Source organism: Terrapene carolina, unplaced genomic scaffold, assembly GCF_002925995.2.
Source record: "Terrapene carolina triunguis isolate 2854851 unplaced genomic scaffold, T_m_triunguis-2.0 Scaffold21, whole genome shotgun sequence".
Classification (NCBI taxonomy): domain Eukaryota; kingdom Metazoa; phylum Chordata; order Testudines; family Emydidae; genus Terrapene; species Terrapene triunguis.
Genome location: NW_020664372.1, coordinates 17,515,585 through 17,534,401, shown reverse-complemented (window position 1 = coordinate 17,534,401; position 18,817 = coordinate 17,515,585). Strand labels below are relative to the sequence as shown.

Here is an 18,817-nt window from a genome sequence, read left to right as displayed (position 1 = left end):
TCACCAAGTAGTTGCTGAACCAAGAAGAGGGGATGCCATTTTAGATTTGGTTTTGGTGAGTAGTGAAGACCTCATAGAAGAAATAGTTGTAGGGGACAACCTTGGTTCGAGCGATCATGAGCTAATTCAAATTAAATGGAAGGATAAACAAAAATAGATCTGTGACTAGGGTTTTTGATTTCAAAAGGGCTAACTTAAAAAAATTAAGGAAATTAGTTAGGGAAGTGGATTGGACTGAAGAACTTGTGGATCTAAAGGCGGAGGAGGTCTGGAATTATTTCAAGTCAAAGTTGCAGAAACTATCAGAAGTCTGCATCCCAAGAAAGGGGAAAACATTCATAGGCAGGAGTTGTAGACTAAGCTGGATGAGCAAGCATCTCAGAGAGGTGCTTAAGAAAAAGAGAGAGCCTACAAGGAGTGGAAGATGGGAAGGATCAGCAAGGAAAGATACCTTATTGAGGTCAGAACAGGTAAGGATAAAGTGAGAAAAGCCAAAAGCCGTATACAGCTGGACCTTGCAAAGGGAATTAAAACCAATAGTAAAAGGTCCTATAGCCATATAAATAAGAAGAAAACAAAGAAAGAAGAAGGGGGACCGCTAAGCACTGAGGATGGAGTTGAGGTTAAGGATAATCTAGGCATGGCCCAATATCTAAACAAATATTTTGCCTCAGTCTTTAATGAGGCTAATGAGGAGCTTCGGGATAATGGCAGGATGACAAATGGGAATGAGGATATGGAGGTAGATATTACCACATCTGAGGTAGAAGCCAAACTCGAAAAGCTTAATGGGACTAAATTGGGGGCCCAGATAATCTTCATCCAAGAATATTAAAGGAACTGGCACATGAAATTGCAAGCCCATTAGCAAGAATTTTTAATGAATCTGTAAACTCAGGGGTTGTACCGCATGACTGGAGAATTGCTAACATAGTTCCTATTTTTAAGAAAGGGAAAAAAGTGATCCGGGTAACTACAGGCCTGTCAGTTTGACATCAGTAGTATACAAGGTCTTGGAAAAAATGTTGAAGGAGAAAGTAGTTAATGATATTGAGGTCAATGGTAATTGGGACAAAATACAACCTGGTTTTACAAAAGGTAGATCGTGCCAAACCAACCTGATCTCCTTCTTTGAGAAGGTAACAGATTTTTTAGATAAAGGAAACGCAGTGGATCTAATTTACCTCAATTTCAGTAAGGCATTTGATACGGTTCCACATGGGGAATTATTAGTTAAATTGGAAAAGATAGGGATGAATATGAAAATTGAAAGGTGGATAAGGAACTGGTTAAAGGGGAGACTACAATTGGTCATACTGAAAGGTGAACTGTCAAGCTGGAGGGAGGTTACTAGTGGAGTTCCTTAGGGTTCGGTTTTGGGACCAATCTAATTTAATATTTTTATTACTGACCTTGGCACAAAAAGTGGGAGTGTGCTAATAAAGTTTGCAGATGACACAAAGCTGGGAGTTATTGCCTATTCAGAGAAGGACCGGGATATCATACAGGAAGATCTGGATCACCTTGTAACCTAGAGTAATAGTAATAGGATGAAATTTAATAGTGAAAAATGCAAGGTCATGCATTTAGGGATTAATAACAAGAATTTTTGTTATAAGCTGGGGACTCATCAGTTAGAAGTAACAGAGGAGGAGAAGGACCTCGGAGTATTGGTTGATCACAGGATGACTATGAGCCGCCAATGTGATATGGCCGTGAAAAAATCTAATGAGGTCTTGGGATGCAGCAGTTAAGGTATTTCCAGTAGAGATAAGGAGGTGTTAGTACCATTATACAAGGCAATGGTGAGACCTCATCTGGAATACTGTGTGCAGTTCTGGTCTCCAAAGTTTAAAAAGAATGAATTCAAACTGGAACAGGTACAGAGAAGGGCTACTAGGATGATCCAAGGAATGCAAAACCTGTCTTATGAAAGGAGACTCAAAGAGCTCAGCTTGTTTAGCCTAAGTAAAAGAAGGCTGAGGGGAGATATGATTGCTCTCTATAAATATATCAGAGGGATAAATACCGGGGAGGGAGAGGAATTGTTTAAGCTTAGTACCAATGTGGACACAAGAACAAATGGAAAATAAACTGGCCATCAGGAAGTTTAGACTTGAAATTAGATGAAAGTTTCTAACCATCAGAGGAGTGAAGTTCTGGAACAGCCTTCCAAGGGGAGCAGAAGACATATCTGGCTTCAAGACTAAGCTTGATAAGTTTATGGAGGGGATGGTATGATGGGATAACCTAATTTTGGCAATTAATTGATCTTTGACTATTAGCAGTAAATATGCCCAATGGCCTGTGATGGGATGTTAGATGGAGTGGGATCTAAGTTACTATAGAGAATTCTTTCCTGGGTGTCTGGCTGGTGAGTCTTGCCCACATGCTCTGGGTTTAGCTGATCGCCATATTTGGGGTCGGGAAGGAATTTTCCTCCAGGGCAGATTGGCAGAGGCCCTAGGGGGTTTTCGCCTTCCTCTGCAGCGTGGGGCACGGGTCACTTGCTGGAGGATTCTCTGCACCTTGAAGTCTTTAAACCATGATTTGAGGACTTCAATGGCTCAGACATAGGTTAGGGCTTTGTTGCCGGAGTGGGTGGGTTAGATTCTGCGGCCTACGTTGTGCAGGAGGTCAGACTAGACGATCATATTGGTCCCTTCTGACCTTAAAGTCTATGAGTCTATAAGTCTAACTCCTATTTGGATTTCCTGTCAGAACTTTGGATGGCCTGGTTTAAAGGACAGTGCCGTAGAGCACAACCAATCCCTACACTGTCCCCTCCAAACCCCTGGTTCTGTGTCCAAAACTCTGAGGAACGATCGACTCATCGGGGGCTCAGAGGGGCATCCACTGAATCCTAATGAGGCTGAGGAACCATTAGGGGAATGCAATCCCTCTGCAGAGGAGATCCATCTGGTTTGAGTTGTTGTGTTTTACTCCATATGGTATATTAATACAAAAATCCCAACACAAGTTTTCACTCTGTATATTTTTTCCAGAATGTTTATGTTCGTAATATCATCTTTGGGATGAGCAGGTTGCTGTTTGTTGAGTATTTGCATTCTGACTTTGCCCTAGCTTGGAGCTGGGCTTTACATGTTTCTCTCTGTTGATGTTCAACCACATGCAGTAGCTAGTCACAGCGTACAAATCTTTGTTGAAATACAATTTTTAATTCGAGTGCCACAGAATGTATCCTTTCCAAAGCTCACAAACTATCACCTTGCTTCTAGAATATATCTAATTACAGTAGCTTCTTCCCACTATTTTTTAAACAGCATTTACAAAGAGATTTTTTTTATTATTTATTTGTTTTAATTTCTAGTGTGTGTTTCTTTATTGGTTTATGATAAGTTACTGTACCGGTGTTTTATAACCTGGGGACCCCAGCACCCCAGTAAAGCCTATAAGTAATTTCACACACACAGGAAACTGGTGATAATCAAGAAAGCTAACAAAGACCAAGTGCCTGGAGGCTTTTCAGCCATTCAGTTCTATTTATAGTAACCTAAGAAGCAAATGTATCACACTGTACTTTGAGGTAATAGGAGTCTGTGAAATTGGTTAGTTTTATCAGCACACACATTGCAGTTTATCAGACAACCTCCCACAGCCGGCAGAAAAGGAAGTGACTGGAATCTGCTAAAGAGGGAACATCCACAGATCCTTGGATAAGGAATATTGGTCCTTTTGCCTTTGCTGCTGCAAAAATATACTAGTGATGTACTGTGCTCAACCCATAAGTGATTGCACTGTTACTTTAGTTAGTTCTTTCCCTTGTGTGCAGTATGTTTGGCATGCTTACCCAGAAAACTAGCAATGCATTCTTGTAAACCTCTCACCACCATAAATCACTCTGGAGAATTCAGTCAGGCAGTTGAATTTATAAGAATGATTTACCGTGTATTTACCCCACTAAAAACATTCCACAATATTAATGGAGACTTTGAAGACAGATCTTTTACCAGCACTTACTGGAAGGAAGGCATGCATTTTAAAGCAAGGTTCTCCAAAAATACAAAAATATTATAGAAAAAATATTTGTAAGTTTTCTGAAGTACAGAACTTCATGACATCACTGCAGGGAAGATTATGTTGAAGAGATGGCAAAGTTCCTGTGCCAAGTTTAATAAGATTGTGACTACTTTCCAAATTTCTCACTGTTACAGATTGTTGTTATACCTACATTAACTTCTCTAGGTCCCTCTGCAGTGTTTCTGTGCTTGGTAGTATATTCCCATCCTAACGATTATTAAAGATCTTGAATAAAATTAATCTTAACATCAGTTTTTCATGTAGGAAGATATACATCCCAGTCATTTCATATTTATATAATTTATGTTTTAAGTTCTCTTACCTAAATTTCTCTTATGTGCTAAATATAACTTGATTTAAACACTTTGTAAGGGCCAGATCATGATGCTGGTTACACACCTGCACAGGGGAGTAAAAGGGCATAAGTAGCTTCCTTGCTTATTCAGAACAGACTATGAGCATTGGAGGTAGCATCTCGGAGAAAGTATCCACTACTAAACTGCCCCTTCTCTTGCCACACTTGTAGGCAAGGAGTGGGAGGAACATTGGCTCTACCACACCATGTTACCCAGGGCAGTTGAAACAGTGGAGCAGGAAATGAGTTATGCCTGGAAAAAGAGTTGGTGCAAGTTACTTCCCACATGAAGTAAGAAGGAACCAAACTGACTCTGAGGGCCATAATTCAGTCCTTGCTCTAGAGCAGTGGTTCTCAACCAATTTACCATTGTGGGCCGCATATGCAACTCTCTGTGTTATGTGGGCTGCAGCCACACAATATATATACTACCTTGAGGATGTCACATGAGCTGTAGCTGTGTGCTGATTGGGCCGTGAGCAGCCCATGGGCTGTAGGTTGAAAACCACTGCTCTAGAGGTACCTGAAGCAGTGCAACTACACACTGTCCCTCACTCTTGGTAGAGTCCAAGGTGCCAATGCAGCCCTAATTGTCCATGCTTCTTTCCTTATTTCTCTGTGTAAAAAGATTGATTTTTAGAAGTAACTCAGCTGCTCAGCCAGGTTAGAGGCATTAATCATTAATCTGATCTCTTCTCATATATCAATAAGCTTACCATTTCTCAAATTCATTTTTCCACCAATATACTTGTAAAAGCCTTTTTATTGACCCTAACCATTTGAGCTAGAATTAATTTATTCTACTCATTGTCGTTATTTTGCTACCCTTATCTTTTTCCTACAAGCCTTAACTGACTGTACTTTTGTTTGTTACCCTCAGACCCTTTTGAAGTCACATTGCTCTGAACAGTTTTATTTCACAAGCAATACAAAAAAAAAATTAACCAAAAACACAACCATACCAATTAATTAAATAAAAATCAACAACAGGCACTTTGAGGAGACCCCCTCATTAGTTGAGGGATATGCAGAAGCTTGCAAGATCACTATCTACTGACTCAGGACAGAATGAAAAGTGAGAGATTTGGGAGAAGAATAAAAAGTTCCATGGATTGCAGCTTCATGATGTTAGATAATGCCACCACTGATTTCATATCACCACTGGGACTCTATATTGCAAAATTATGATTTCAGTGGCAGTGGTATGAATCCAAAGTAATTCTATTGACTTCACCATTGTCGCCGACAGCAGAATCAGGTCCATTGCCTCTGAATGTCCCTACTTAGACATTTAGATACTACTGAGCTCAAGATAGACGGAAAGACAACAACAAGAACAGGACTCCTTGTGCTAAGAATGGAAACTTTTCTTCATTGATGTGTAAAAAGAACATTTGTTGGGAGTAAAAACAAATGGGAATGCAAACATTAAGACATGGAAAGGCTGAGCCAACAATAAAAATAAATCAATGGAAGGTACTTTCAGCTCTCTGATGGGAAAGTTAACAGCACTGCAGTTTTATTGCTAGTCCTATTATGGTTCATTTTCCAAGCAGGCTATATAAATGGGAGGCATATAAAATGTGAAATCATATAGTGATTTTGAAAACCTTACAGGTACTATAAACTATAAAAAAATATGAAAAGCAACATCAAATTAATGTAACCTCAATTCTGCAGGTTTAAAGCTATGCTGTGTCTAGGAAGTAAGCAATAGTTTCCACAATATTCCTCTTTTGAAGTGTATTCTTACAGCTGGAATATTTTGGGCAATTAGGCCACATCCTCATGCTAGACTAGAAAACTTCTCTTTATCTGAATAAAATAGTAAAATATCTATTTTCTCTTTTACAATAATCTCAACACAGAACTGTAAATGCATGAGGGGGGGAAAGGGATTTTATAAAAGTTACTTTGCTTACTTTTTGAAATGCTATATCCTCAGGCTATTTTTTCCATTGTCAAGTTAAACTATTTCAATTTCTTTCTGTCATGCTTCCCCTTTGAATCAGGAATTATATATAATACCATGAAAATCTTTAGCATGACAAAAAAAGATACAGGATTTTGCAAAAACGGACAGCTGAAAGTTTCACAAACAGTATTTAAAAGAAAATTCTGTGGAAGAGCCTTTTAAAAGCTAGTATAGCATCAGAACATTCTGCTATCCAAGCCCCTTTCTGAATGCTGGAGCACAAGCCAGAGGAATGGTCCAGGGTAAACTACTGGCATGATTGAAGTTAATAGCAAAAGTCTCATTGAGTTTAGTGATGCCAAGATTTCACTCCTAATTTCACTTCTACAAAATCAGAAACATAAGGAATCATCATAACAAACATTGAGGCCATATCCTGCAGCCCTTACTCGCGCAGGAAGTTCTGGAGTAATCAGTGGGAGTATTTCTGGCTTTCCATAGTCTATGCACTATGGTCATGTCAAAATTCCTGAAAAAACAGTGAGTTTATCCTAATGTTATCACCCTTAACAAATATCCAAACTACATGCTACTCTTCCCCAGGTAAACCTGTTAGATGTAAAACTTGCTGACAACATGCTACTAATTAAACTTGTAGAGCTTCATCTTAATCTTCTCAAGACAAGAGCAGGAAGAGGAGTTTGTGGCAGCACGGAGGGGACCAGGGGAGCAGCCTGTAAACTCAAAGGAGCCTGAGCACCAATGGAGAACTTGGAGAACAGCTCCTGTATGCAGAATCCTCTCCACAAATGGCAGCATGACTCTCCAGATTAGATGGTGGATAGATGATTACGTGCTACCCCCTCACTTGTGACTGTAGCATAGAAACTGGAGGAGAGGGGAGGTTTCACAAGAGTTATTATTTCTGCTTCTGTGTTCTGTTAGTATTGTTTAATCATACTTTGTTTTTTAAACGATAAAGGGCTTGATTCTGATCTCACTTACACTGGTGTAACTCCATTCATGTCAGTGAAGTTACTCCTGATATATGCTGGTGTAAGGGAATACAGTACATCTCACATTTACTACTTGTATTAGGAAAAGCATACATAGTTAAGTTACTTTATCAAATAGCAGATGCTGGGCCATAGAAATTTTAATTATCTGAACAGAAAACGTTGTGTAACGCTGATATTGTATGTGAGAAATATTCAGCTAAGCTGCTTATTTACACACACTCACATACTAAGAATAAAACTCCAATGAAGTTAAATATTAACTAGAAGGCATATATTGTCTCCTTCTGTAAGCAGGGACTGAATGAGCTCTCCCTGTCATCTACTAATGTACTGGGCGGAGACTTCAGACTTTGCCCAGACATGTTTACTCTGCCTAGGTGCACAGCATGATGGAGCTGCTTTGCCAAAATGATTAATTTTGGCTGGTTTGGATTACAAATCACTCAAGTATTTGAATGCAGGGGTAATGAAATATTATCTTGATTGTACGAGTAAAGGGCAGCAGAATTGTGCTTAGCATGACCTGAATGAGGGGGTCACCCTAAATTGAACCTCTCTTGCTAAGACAGGGGTACAGATGCCAAATCCCGGTGGAGATGAGAGTGGGTGGGGATAGGTGTTCCTACCTGGTTTGGACTCAGTGTGACCTGTCCATCTCCAGAGTTTAATGATAGAGCTGATTAGACTCAGTTAAGAATCCTTGTTTCCAGTAGGGTGATTCCTAGAGCTGTTCTCATTTCCGAGCAAGTGTAGGGCTATGATTTAGACTTTCTGTGAGAACAGTGAAAGGCAACACAGAGACTGCACTGGCATGAAGGTTCCACACTACCTGGTGAAATCATTGAGACCTGGGTTAAATGACAGAACCTCAGAATGTGATGTTGCAGTGGCAGTAGAGAGCAGCAGCAGAGAGACAGTGGAAGCAGAGGGCGGGATGGCAGCAGAACAGTACTCAGTGGCAGCAGAGAGAGACAGCGGTGGCAGAGGGATGGCAGCAGTGGTGACTGGAGGCCGCAGAAAGACAGTGGCAGCTGTGAGCCAGTTCCAAAGCATTGCTCAATGTCCCCCATTGCTCCCACACACACACACACACACACACCGCCCCAGTGAATGCACCTCTGAACTCTGGGTCTTTGCTGACCAAAGACTGCCAACTGTGAGTGGGGTGCCACAGAGGGAAGGGGGAGTGGTGTGTTAAGGGACACTTGTCTGTTGGAGTTTCACTGCCCAATGCACTGTTGTGTGAGTGTTTGCCTATGGTCACATGCTTTCGAATTATGGTTGTGGCATTTCCCAAATTAATGTTGGGTCCCCGTTTCCCTTTTAATAAAAGTTTTATTTTGCTATATACAGACTCATTGCCTGCATGAGGGGAAATATTGCCTCAGAAATGCCCAAGGGTCGTGTTTAGTTTTCCCAGATTAATGGGTGGGGGCTCAAGCCAGTTCTGTTTTCTGCTGTTGAGAGAAATCCCTGAACATTGAGCCCAGCCCCTGTTGCTGCCAACTCTACCTGGCAGAAGATTACACTACCATCTCAGAAACAGCTGGCTCCTCACAGTTTATGGTCTGATTCAAATTCAGAAAGACATTGCTAGGCACCATCACAGAAATCCATAGATTCTTGAGCCAACCAAAAGTTCAAGGAGATGAACAGTGATCTTTGTAAGAAAAACAACTTGAAATTTAAAACAAATTTATCCTTAATTTAACTATATAGAATTAAACCAGGGATTAATTTAGCTCACTGTCTTTTTATTCAGTCTCAAATAGTACTTTTATGACAACGAACATATGCTTAACTTACTGAGAACTAATTATAAAAAGGCTGTCAAATGTCAATAAAATATAAACCTTGGAGACTATTGAAACCTGGGGTGGCAGGGGAGAGAGAAACCGCACGCTTAAGCAGCATTCCATCACTTGATTCTTTTGCAAGGAAGCTGGGCTGCATGTTGAATGTCCAGTACAGAAGATAACACAGGTGCTATATTACAGAAGTTGCCCTTAAAACCCTTCTCTTTATAATTGGATGAGTTTATATGCACTATTCTCTATAATAATAGGGAAGTAAAGGGAATGCCCTGAACACTGTGGTAACATTCAGTTGCAAATATAAAATGGAAGTATTTAAGGGTTGATACTCTGTAGGCTTGATAATAGGATGCCAGAATTTTTACAATAAACGTTTTATCAGGCAAGATAAAAAGAAAAGCACAAAAATGCCCTTTGCATTCAAAACAATTGTGTATTCCCTTGCCTGTGTAAATGATACATCTTATAGAAATGTGTAATTCACTGTGGTTTGAATAACTGCTATTTGTTGCACTCCCCAAACAAGATTTAAATGTCTGTCATGAGAAATTCTGTCACATCATAATTCCCAAGTATCCCTTTTTTTCTCTCTCACATCTATCAGTTTCCTTCAGAAATATTTTATATATATAAAACTGGTTAAGAAATTTAAAAAGTGAATTTTGAATCCCAGTGAATGCTTTTACTGACCATTCTAAACTTCCCAGAGGAAAGAAATGTATTAGATAATAAACACCATTATTTGTCAAATCAGCATGGTTGGTAAAAAAAAAAAAAAAAAGTAAAATAGTAAGCTAATGGCCTTAGTCAATTCACTGCAAGATGGATTATCACAGCTCAGAAACTGCCACCATAATTATCAGCATTAAGAGTCTCAGTAGAGAGGCCAAAGATGCACGGTTTTATATCTTATTTTTTAAAAATGCGACATTTAAAAACTGTAGAGCTCTCCCTTTTCATCCCAAACTATTATACATATAGCATGACATCCAATATTTGCTAAAGGAAATACTACTCTGAAAGTTTCTGCCACTGATGTTAATGAACAGACTCCCATTGAGTTAATTGGGCTTTAGATCAGGACCTAACTGTCTTTTATCTTCTACACCGGGTGATTACCGTACTGCACTTGTGTATATATTAACAATGCAAAAAGAAGATAAAAATGTGTCTGTGATTATTAAACTACAATAGCCATCTGACTCTTTCAGATCAGTTGCTAAGTATTAGCCTGGGACTCAAGAGCAAGTATGGACCCTACTCCCTCCATCTTACTTCTTTCAGGTGGAACATCCTCTAGCTTTCAGTGTTAGTACATAAACGTCAAAGAGAAACAATGTTTGGAGGTGAGAGTATTGATTATTCTTTTTTTTATTTGGGCTCTAGGTGAAATATACAGAGATGAGGTGACATCACTTTATTGAGGGGGGAGAAAAATTGCTATATAGCATATAGTACTTTGATAGAATACACTCTTTATATATTCCTAAAGAATTGACAGAAAAATCAGTGATGTAGAATGACAGCCACAAAGGCCCAATGTCTAAGAGGGTAAAAACCACATAATTTGAATAATTTTGACAATGTACCTTGATAACATTTATGATTACTTAACTGAATTCACCCATAGGAATAAATAGTCAGCTGTCATCCTGCACACATCTTGTCACAGGTAAAATTCCTGTTGTAGTCAAGACTAATCTCCGAAGTCAGAAAATGTAGCAAAGTAAGAAAGTGACATACCCTTTCTTCTCCCCCGCCTCCCACAGCCAGGTTTCCTTAATTATCTCTTTGGGTTAGATTTCCATTGCAGTGCTCCAAGCAATTAGAAAGATTATTCCCATTAGTGTTAGTGGTAATTGTATGTCTAAAATCCTTCACTTGGCACTGAAAATGCACCTTATCAAATGCAGAGGCAAAATTAAGCAAGGCTTTGACTCATTTGTTACAAATCTAAAGGAGCTTTTAAAAGAAAAAATATGTAACAAACAGTATTTCCATTCTTTAAGACATACTGAAAAATAGCAAAATAAATCCATGATGCTACAGGCTTCTTGTTTTTAATGTTAAATTAATTTCTATATTAATCAGTTATTTGCTACCCAACCAACAAATGATGTTTCCAGATGTAATTATTTGCCATTAGACTTCTTTGTAGGCCTTTAAGTATATAAAAAGAAACCATCCTTTCCCCCCTTAGTTACACTCTATGGTATTGGAGAGTATGGAACAGATTGTGCCATTTTAGTCTCAGTTAGGAAAAACAATACTCTCCTCATAATTTTGCATAGGATTATGGATTTTTTTTTTTCATTTTGTTGGTGGAGGTAATTCTGGAAAACTTCTGACATGTATTCCAAATTATTACACACAATTACCGCATATCAATGACTGGTTTTTAATTTAAAATAATAGTAAGTCTCATTTTTTCCCCAAATTCTTTTCTATATTATTGCATCTGCCTGTCAAGGTACTCCTGCACATCTCTAAAGAACAATTCTATGACACCTCAAATAGGACTTTATCTTGAACACATTAAAGTCAATAGCTAAAATCCCTTGACCTAAACTGTGCAAGATCAGGCTCATAAAGAGAAGATGCTTAAACAACCACCATGATATTTCAGTGGGTCAGTAACACTGCTCTTTAGCCTCTCCTGATTTGCATTTCTCAACACCTTGGATCCTTCTTACAACGACTCATTCACCTACCCCTTTGGTTTTAGCTCCACAACTAGCCACTGACATGGACTGCTGCTGACAGGTTTAAATGTAGGAGAGGGATCAAAGTTTTGCAAAAAAAAAGTGTTACTGAGCAGCAATTTACAAATCAATCAGTGCATTATAGCATAGGATTTTTAGGAAGCTACTTGTTCCTTCTTCCAACAGTCCTTTTTAGGAAAAATAAAAGAAGGAGGGAAAAATAATTGGGAAGAAAATGATATAATCTAACCTAAATTATTAACTGATGCTAATTCTGTATATAATCTTAAATCACACACACAAAAACTACTTAAAAATCACATGATTAGGATTGCAAAGTCAAGCACTCAAAAGGTAGGAAACACCTGAATTAAGGTTCCTGGTTCAACCTTACCGCTAGTCTCTGGAAGGGAGCGTGTTCCTGTGGGCACATACCCTTCTGACTCTTCTCCTCCAAGCTTAACCTTTTCTGCTTTGTCCCATCCAACCTGATCCTGTCACAATCTTGTCTCTTTCCCTCACCTGGCTCATTGCCCCAGTCCTATTCTCCTCATGTAGCCAGTGTCAATCTCTAGATCCTCCCTCTTTGCCCAGCCAGTTCCGTCCCTCCACTATTACTTGTCCCCCATCTTCTTGTCTACTCAGTCCCATTACCTCCCTTCTGGTTCCTCATCAGATCTTTTTCTCTCCCTATCCTGGTCTCCAGTTGCCCCCTCACCAATGTTCCCCATCCCAACCTCCCTGCCCAAAGCTCCATGTCTAATTTCAGCGTGCACCCTGGCTCCTTGTCCCAGTTTCTTTGCCCAGTCAGACACAGTCGCCCCCCACCCCAGCTGGCAGTCCCAGTTTCTCGCTCCACTTCTGCCAATTTCAAGGCTCTCAGTCCCAATCTACTCCCCCCACACACACTGAAATATGGCTTTGTCCCCTCTGCATTCGATTCAGGCAGCTTCCTCCTCCCCACTGCCTGTATTTAGCAAGGAGAACACTGAGAGCACAGGAGAAACAGTCTCCCCACTCTCACTTCAAGTTCCTGGAATTGGACCTGGCACAACTTGCAGGAGCTCAGAGCTACATTTGCATGGCAAGTTCTGCTCAGCAAAGATGGAATTTAGCTATTAAAGTGTAAGAAATCTCTACTGAGCCTATTCAAATTGCATTTTTTTCAAAGGTTTATATCTTGACCAAATTTGGATGGATTTTGGGGGACAGCAAAAGCACATCCCTGACTCAAAGTCCATCTCTCCTTCCCAAATTTCATGTCCCTGCTCCAAAGCATGGAAGCACTAGCATTTTACAAAGTAAAGATCACCAGAGATGCAACATATACAAAAACATCATTCTCAGAAATCATTTTGGCTGAAACTGTAAAAAAAAATCATCCTGGGGCAGATGGCCAGCAGGGTAAATGGTCCTTGATGATAGACAATGCTACCAGATCTGCCTATAATATCATCATTAAATATAGCATCATAAAAACTGATCAGAACCAGAAGGACAAAGCAGAAACAAAAAAATTAGTTCTTGAACATCAGCAAATCTGTACCAAAAACATTGTTAATGCTCTAGTACCATTCCTCTAGCTAGAATACTTTACATTGCTATGAGTTAAGGCTTGAATCTGAAGCCCAGATATATGTAATTTCATAATTGTAATCCTCAGATCACATATTGAGTCACTCTAGATGTGATATTAAATACAGGAACAAATGTAAAACTGGCTAATATATAGCATAAATAATATCCTAACACAATATTTTTTATCTGCAGCGTTAATGGAATTGCAAAAAACAAACAATTTGTCCCCATAATAATCCACTTCTGTGATGAAAAAGATCTTATGAAATCTTTTCCCTCCAGTAGTGTTTGTTTATACATTCAAAATAAAGAAAACGAAAGCTAATAATTTTCGTGATCATAGTAACCTCCCACTCCTTTTTCACAAATCCTTATAACCCAAGACTTGGAAAAGACAGAAGCTCCAAAAGGACACTCGAATCTGCTCTCATTTTATCTTTACTGTCTGTGAACTGTTGCCCACCAAAAATATCCAGAGTCTTCAGATCTGTGCAATCTTCAGAATGCTGTGGATGCCTGTTGCCTAGCAGCTGACAGTACTGGCCTGCTACTGGGGCCCCCATCCCATTGCATTTTATACCAGGAAGTTACAGCTCTTCTTCGAGTTCAGGGGTTCCTGTTAATGAGGTTCCACACACATTGTTAGTATCAGCAATTTCATGTACATAAAATGTCCCATTTTCATTATTTTCACAAAAGATGTGATTTTTATGTAAATTTTAAAATAAAGGATATAGCCTCAAATTGTTACTAGTAATTAGAGCAGAGTAAACCCAAGACCTGTTGAAATTTTTCATGAAAAAAAAGACTCCTACCTCAGACTACCCATAGTCTAGTGGTTAGGTCACTCACCTGGGATGTGGAAGGTGTGGGTTCAAATACCTACTCTAAATCAGACAGATAAGGGATTTGAACTTCTTCCTCCATGGTTTGTGCCCTGACTACCAAGCAATGCTTGGTCTCACACACACACACACACACACACACACACATCAGAAATTCAATTTTGGACTTGAGAACAAATCTTTCTCAACAGGTTTCATCAAAACCTTACCTTTCTTGCCAAAAGGTCTGTTTTTGCTGAACTGGCATTTTCTGACAAAAATCCATTTCATCAGAGAATTCCTGACGACCTCTCCTAGTAATTCTCATGGTTACTTGTCTCAATGGAAATTTTTTCCTCTCTCTTGTGTATTAGACAAATGCTTATTCAAGAAAATCCATGATCAGTACAAAATCTCAAGAACAAAAGAACTGAAAAATAGCCTGACACCATTCAAAAGATGCAAAGAAACCCTTGGGATTCCACAGTATCACCAGTATGCCTTCTCCGATCTACATGGAGGATGACAGGTATAATCCAAGATTCGACAGGAAAGATTAGAGAAAATCCTACTGCAAAGACACACAAAACACCAAGCCACATTTCTATTGCAACAATCACTCTTTCATATATTTAAAAGTATTTCAAAAAAGTAGATGCCTAAATACGTGAAGTAAGAAATCCTATAATATTTTTTGCAAAATACTATAAAACTGTTGATAAGTAAGATATAATAATATCCATTTGAGAATAATGGTAATAAAATATAACATCAGAAGTAGTGTGGTCTATTGGATAGGACACTGAACTGGGAGTCAGAAAAGCTGAGTTCTGTTCTTTGTTCTGCCGTGGACTGCCTGTGTGACCTTGGGAAAATCACTTCACTGCCTTGTGTTTCTGTTTTCTTTCCCACTCTTTGTCTTGTTTATTTACATTTTTCGTGGCAGGAACTATATCTCAGAATGTGTTTGTACAGTGCCAAGCACAATGGAGCTCCAGTGTGAAATCCTGGCCCCATTGAAGTCAGTAGGAGTTTTGCCACTGACTTCAGTGGGGCCAGGATTTCACTGTCAATCTGTTGGGCACTCTAAGTGCTACCATAATACAAATAATAATAATCATGGTAATTAAATATATAGTTTGCCAAACTTTTGGCAAACCTAATCCATTTGCCCTGTAGTTTAACAATACTATAATCTATACTTTAGGTACGGTAAGATACAATTCCAGCATGTTTTAGACAGTTTCAGCATATATAGAAGCAAATCCATTCAACCAAGTCCTCCAACCCTTGCTCAGTTACACTCTGATCCAGCAGAGCACTTAAGCATATATTTAACTGAAGTCAATGGTGCTACTCATGCTTAATATTAGTCAGGGCCTTAGCCCCAAGGCCAAACACTGGTGGAATAGAATTGTAAAAATCATCCAGTGCCTGTCTACCTTCAAATAAAGGAACATAGGAATAAAGTTATCAGAAAAGAACAGTGGTCTTTCTATTCTCAGTACCCTGTCTCTATCATTGGTCTCTAGAGAATGATTCAGAGGAATGCAAAAAATATTCCATAATATGCTTTGCTCAGTTCTTTCTGATATAAGTTGATGTCACTTTATGTCATGAAACATGAAGGCTTTGTAATTTTTATCCCAGCCACTGTAAGAGCAGATTGATTCTTTTCCATACAAGTGTTTAATTAAAAAAAAATAAAAAAAATCTTGTTCAGCTATTGTCAGAATGGTATCCTGCAGTAATGAGTTTCACAGATTAGTTAAAAAGGTATGTTACTTTCAAAATTCATTTTCTTAGCTTTACAATTATTTACATTTGTTTTCATGGCAGCTTGTTGTAGTGGATACAACACTAGACTGGGAGTCAGGAAACTTGGGATCTGTTTCTGCCTCTCCTAGTGACCTGTTAATTCCTCCTGCTGCTACAGAATTCTTAGCATTTCCCAGTTACAATTTGTAAAAGTACCTACAGAAAGTATTCCTTTATGTATTGTACTACAAATGATGATGAATAACACATGATTTCATTTAGTTGCAGGTGCAGATTATAGTAGGAAATTGGGAAAGGAATATAATTATCTGTAAGGAAGAGGGGGTTAGTAATTATATAAATATCTTATAAGGTTTGTAAATATCCTTAAATATCCGTAAATATTCATAAAGGAGCCAGGAGGGACTGAAATATTGAATCTCTCTTATTACAGCTGCTTAAGAATTAAAACTTGAAATGTGTTTAAGAAATCTGTATGTAAAGTTTAATGGAAACACTCTGGACAAAATTTTACATAAATACAATTATTAGAATTGCTTTAATCTTAGGGACTTCTTTGTAAGCTCTTTGAGGCAGGGACCATCTTTTTGTTCTGTGTTTGTACGGCATCTAGTACAATGGGGTCCTGATCCATAACTGGGGCTTCTAGGTGTTATGGTAATATAAATAAATAAATAGTATCAACCGTACAGGTTCTCCTGCTTCTATAGAACAAGAGACCTTCTAGTGGTTAGCACTTGATGATATACCAGATCTAACAGTGTCACTGAAGTGTTAGAGCTTTAATATGGTTTAGAAACAGAGTAAAGGCACCATCTACACTATAAATACTGTAAAATGGGTATGTGTTGTAACTGAGGTATCTGATATGATTCTATGGTTCTATAGCACAGACAAAGCCATTGAGATGAAGCCTCATATTAGGCCCCACTAATATTGTAGGGCAGGAAATGGGGAGTAGTAGACCTAGACTCAAAGGACAGCAAAATAGATCTGAAACTGGCCTTCCTGTGTTTAAACAAAAGTACAAACTCTGAATGTTCTTTGAAAACCAAGGCTAGTATAGATGGCCTATGCGTTAATCTGGCTAGCAACAAGCCCTGATCAATTTTCAATCCAGGATGTCTTGTTGCTGTTAATTCCCACTGTATAGCAGAGGAAAATTCTGAGTACAATGTAGAATTAAAAATTAACAAGTAGCTATGCACATTTTTAAAGAACAGAAGCATTTACAACTAAACGTTACTTAACGTTTGTAAATTAGATTTCTGTAGAATTCTAAAAGGTAATTAAACATGGGTTAAAATTACCTGGCCAGATTCTGCTCTCATTTACACTACAGAAAATCTGAAGTAACTCCATATGTTTCAATGGTGTTACTTCAGTTTTATACCAGTTTCACAGAGAGAATTTAGTCTGCATTTCATTGTGAGGGAAATGTTAGTAGGCTTTCAGATGAACTAAATAGCTAATTCCGATCTTTGTTTTCTCACACCATGTTGCAGAGTTAAAGATAATTTTCTATCACACTGAATTGTTTAGAAAGGGTATAAAAATATTTTGCAAGATTTGATTACAGAGAATCTTCCATCTGGATTGTAATAAAAAGGGTAGTTAGTGGTAATCAAAAGCTAGAACTCTCTCTTTTTCTGACATTACAAAAATACAGTACAGTCTTAAATTTTCTTTTCCACATTTTCATTTCTCATTAAAGTAAATTGGGTATTATTTTAGAACAGGATGATTGTTTATAATATAAAAATAATGAATTGAATAAACCAAAGCCACTTATGAAATAAAGATAAAACACATAGGAAATATGCTCATAGCCAATTAGCCATATGTTGGGGGTGGGTGGAATAAAGAATTATAGATTCATCTTCTTAACATAAAAGAAATAAAGCAAAATATATGTAAATGAGATGCTATTTATACTAATTCAGATAAACATACATGCAAATCAACATCCAAAAAGCCATCCAGAAGAATGTGACAACACAAAAGTAAAAACATACAAATTGAAGTCTCAGAGTTTATCCTTAATGTGTAATGTTTTACCTGGGCTTTGCAGTATATGTATTACATTAGCTCATTTAGTACTGTGAAATCCCATATTATATATGGATAATGTCATAAGTTAAGTAAGGAAGCTCAACTTTAGCTTTCAATTAAAAAAAAAACACTTAACTTATATGAAATCCGTTTTTTTCTAACTGTAAATGCTGGTGTTATTAATTTATCCTAACTATCAGATTCTTTAGAAAAATGAGAAATCCCTGAGTTACCCAATCCTTTTCCATTTCAGGCTAGACTAAGAAATCCTGGGATTGTCTCTATTGTTATCACACTTGGCAGCCTCAAAGGAACTGTATGCATTAGAGCAGTGGTCCCCAAACTTTTGAGGGTTGCACCCTCCCCAACCCCTGTCGGCACCCTCCCTCCCCCTCCCGCCCTCCTGGAGCCAGGGCCAGGAGCAGGGACATGGCTCATGGAGTGGGTATGGGGGGACGCGACTAAGGGTAAGGGGGCCGAGGCTGAGGCCACAGCTGTAGGTAAGACTGGGGTTGGGAGCAGGGCCGTAGCCAGGGGCCGAGGGTGGGGACTGGTGCGGGACCGGGAGCAGAACCACATTGAGGCTGGGGACTGGGCCAGGTGCAGGGCTGGGAATCAAGGATGTGGCTTGGGATGGGACTGGAGCAGAGCTGGGCGCAGGGAGGGGCTGGGCCATATATTTTGTTTCTACAGAGCCTATTACAATGGCAAGTAGGCCCTTTAGCTACAAAACAAGAA

At 38.7% G+C, this 18,817-nt stretch overlaps 1 protein-coding gene across 1 annotated transcript in view; it reads right to left on the bottom strand.

The window, feature by feature from the left end:
• GPC5 (glypican 5) overlaps nt 1-18,817 on the bottom strand; it is a 985,999-nt gene that overhangs the window by 868,130 nt on the left and 99,052 nt on the right. The window lies entirely within an intron of this gene.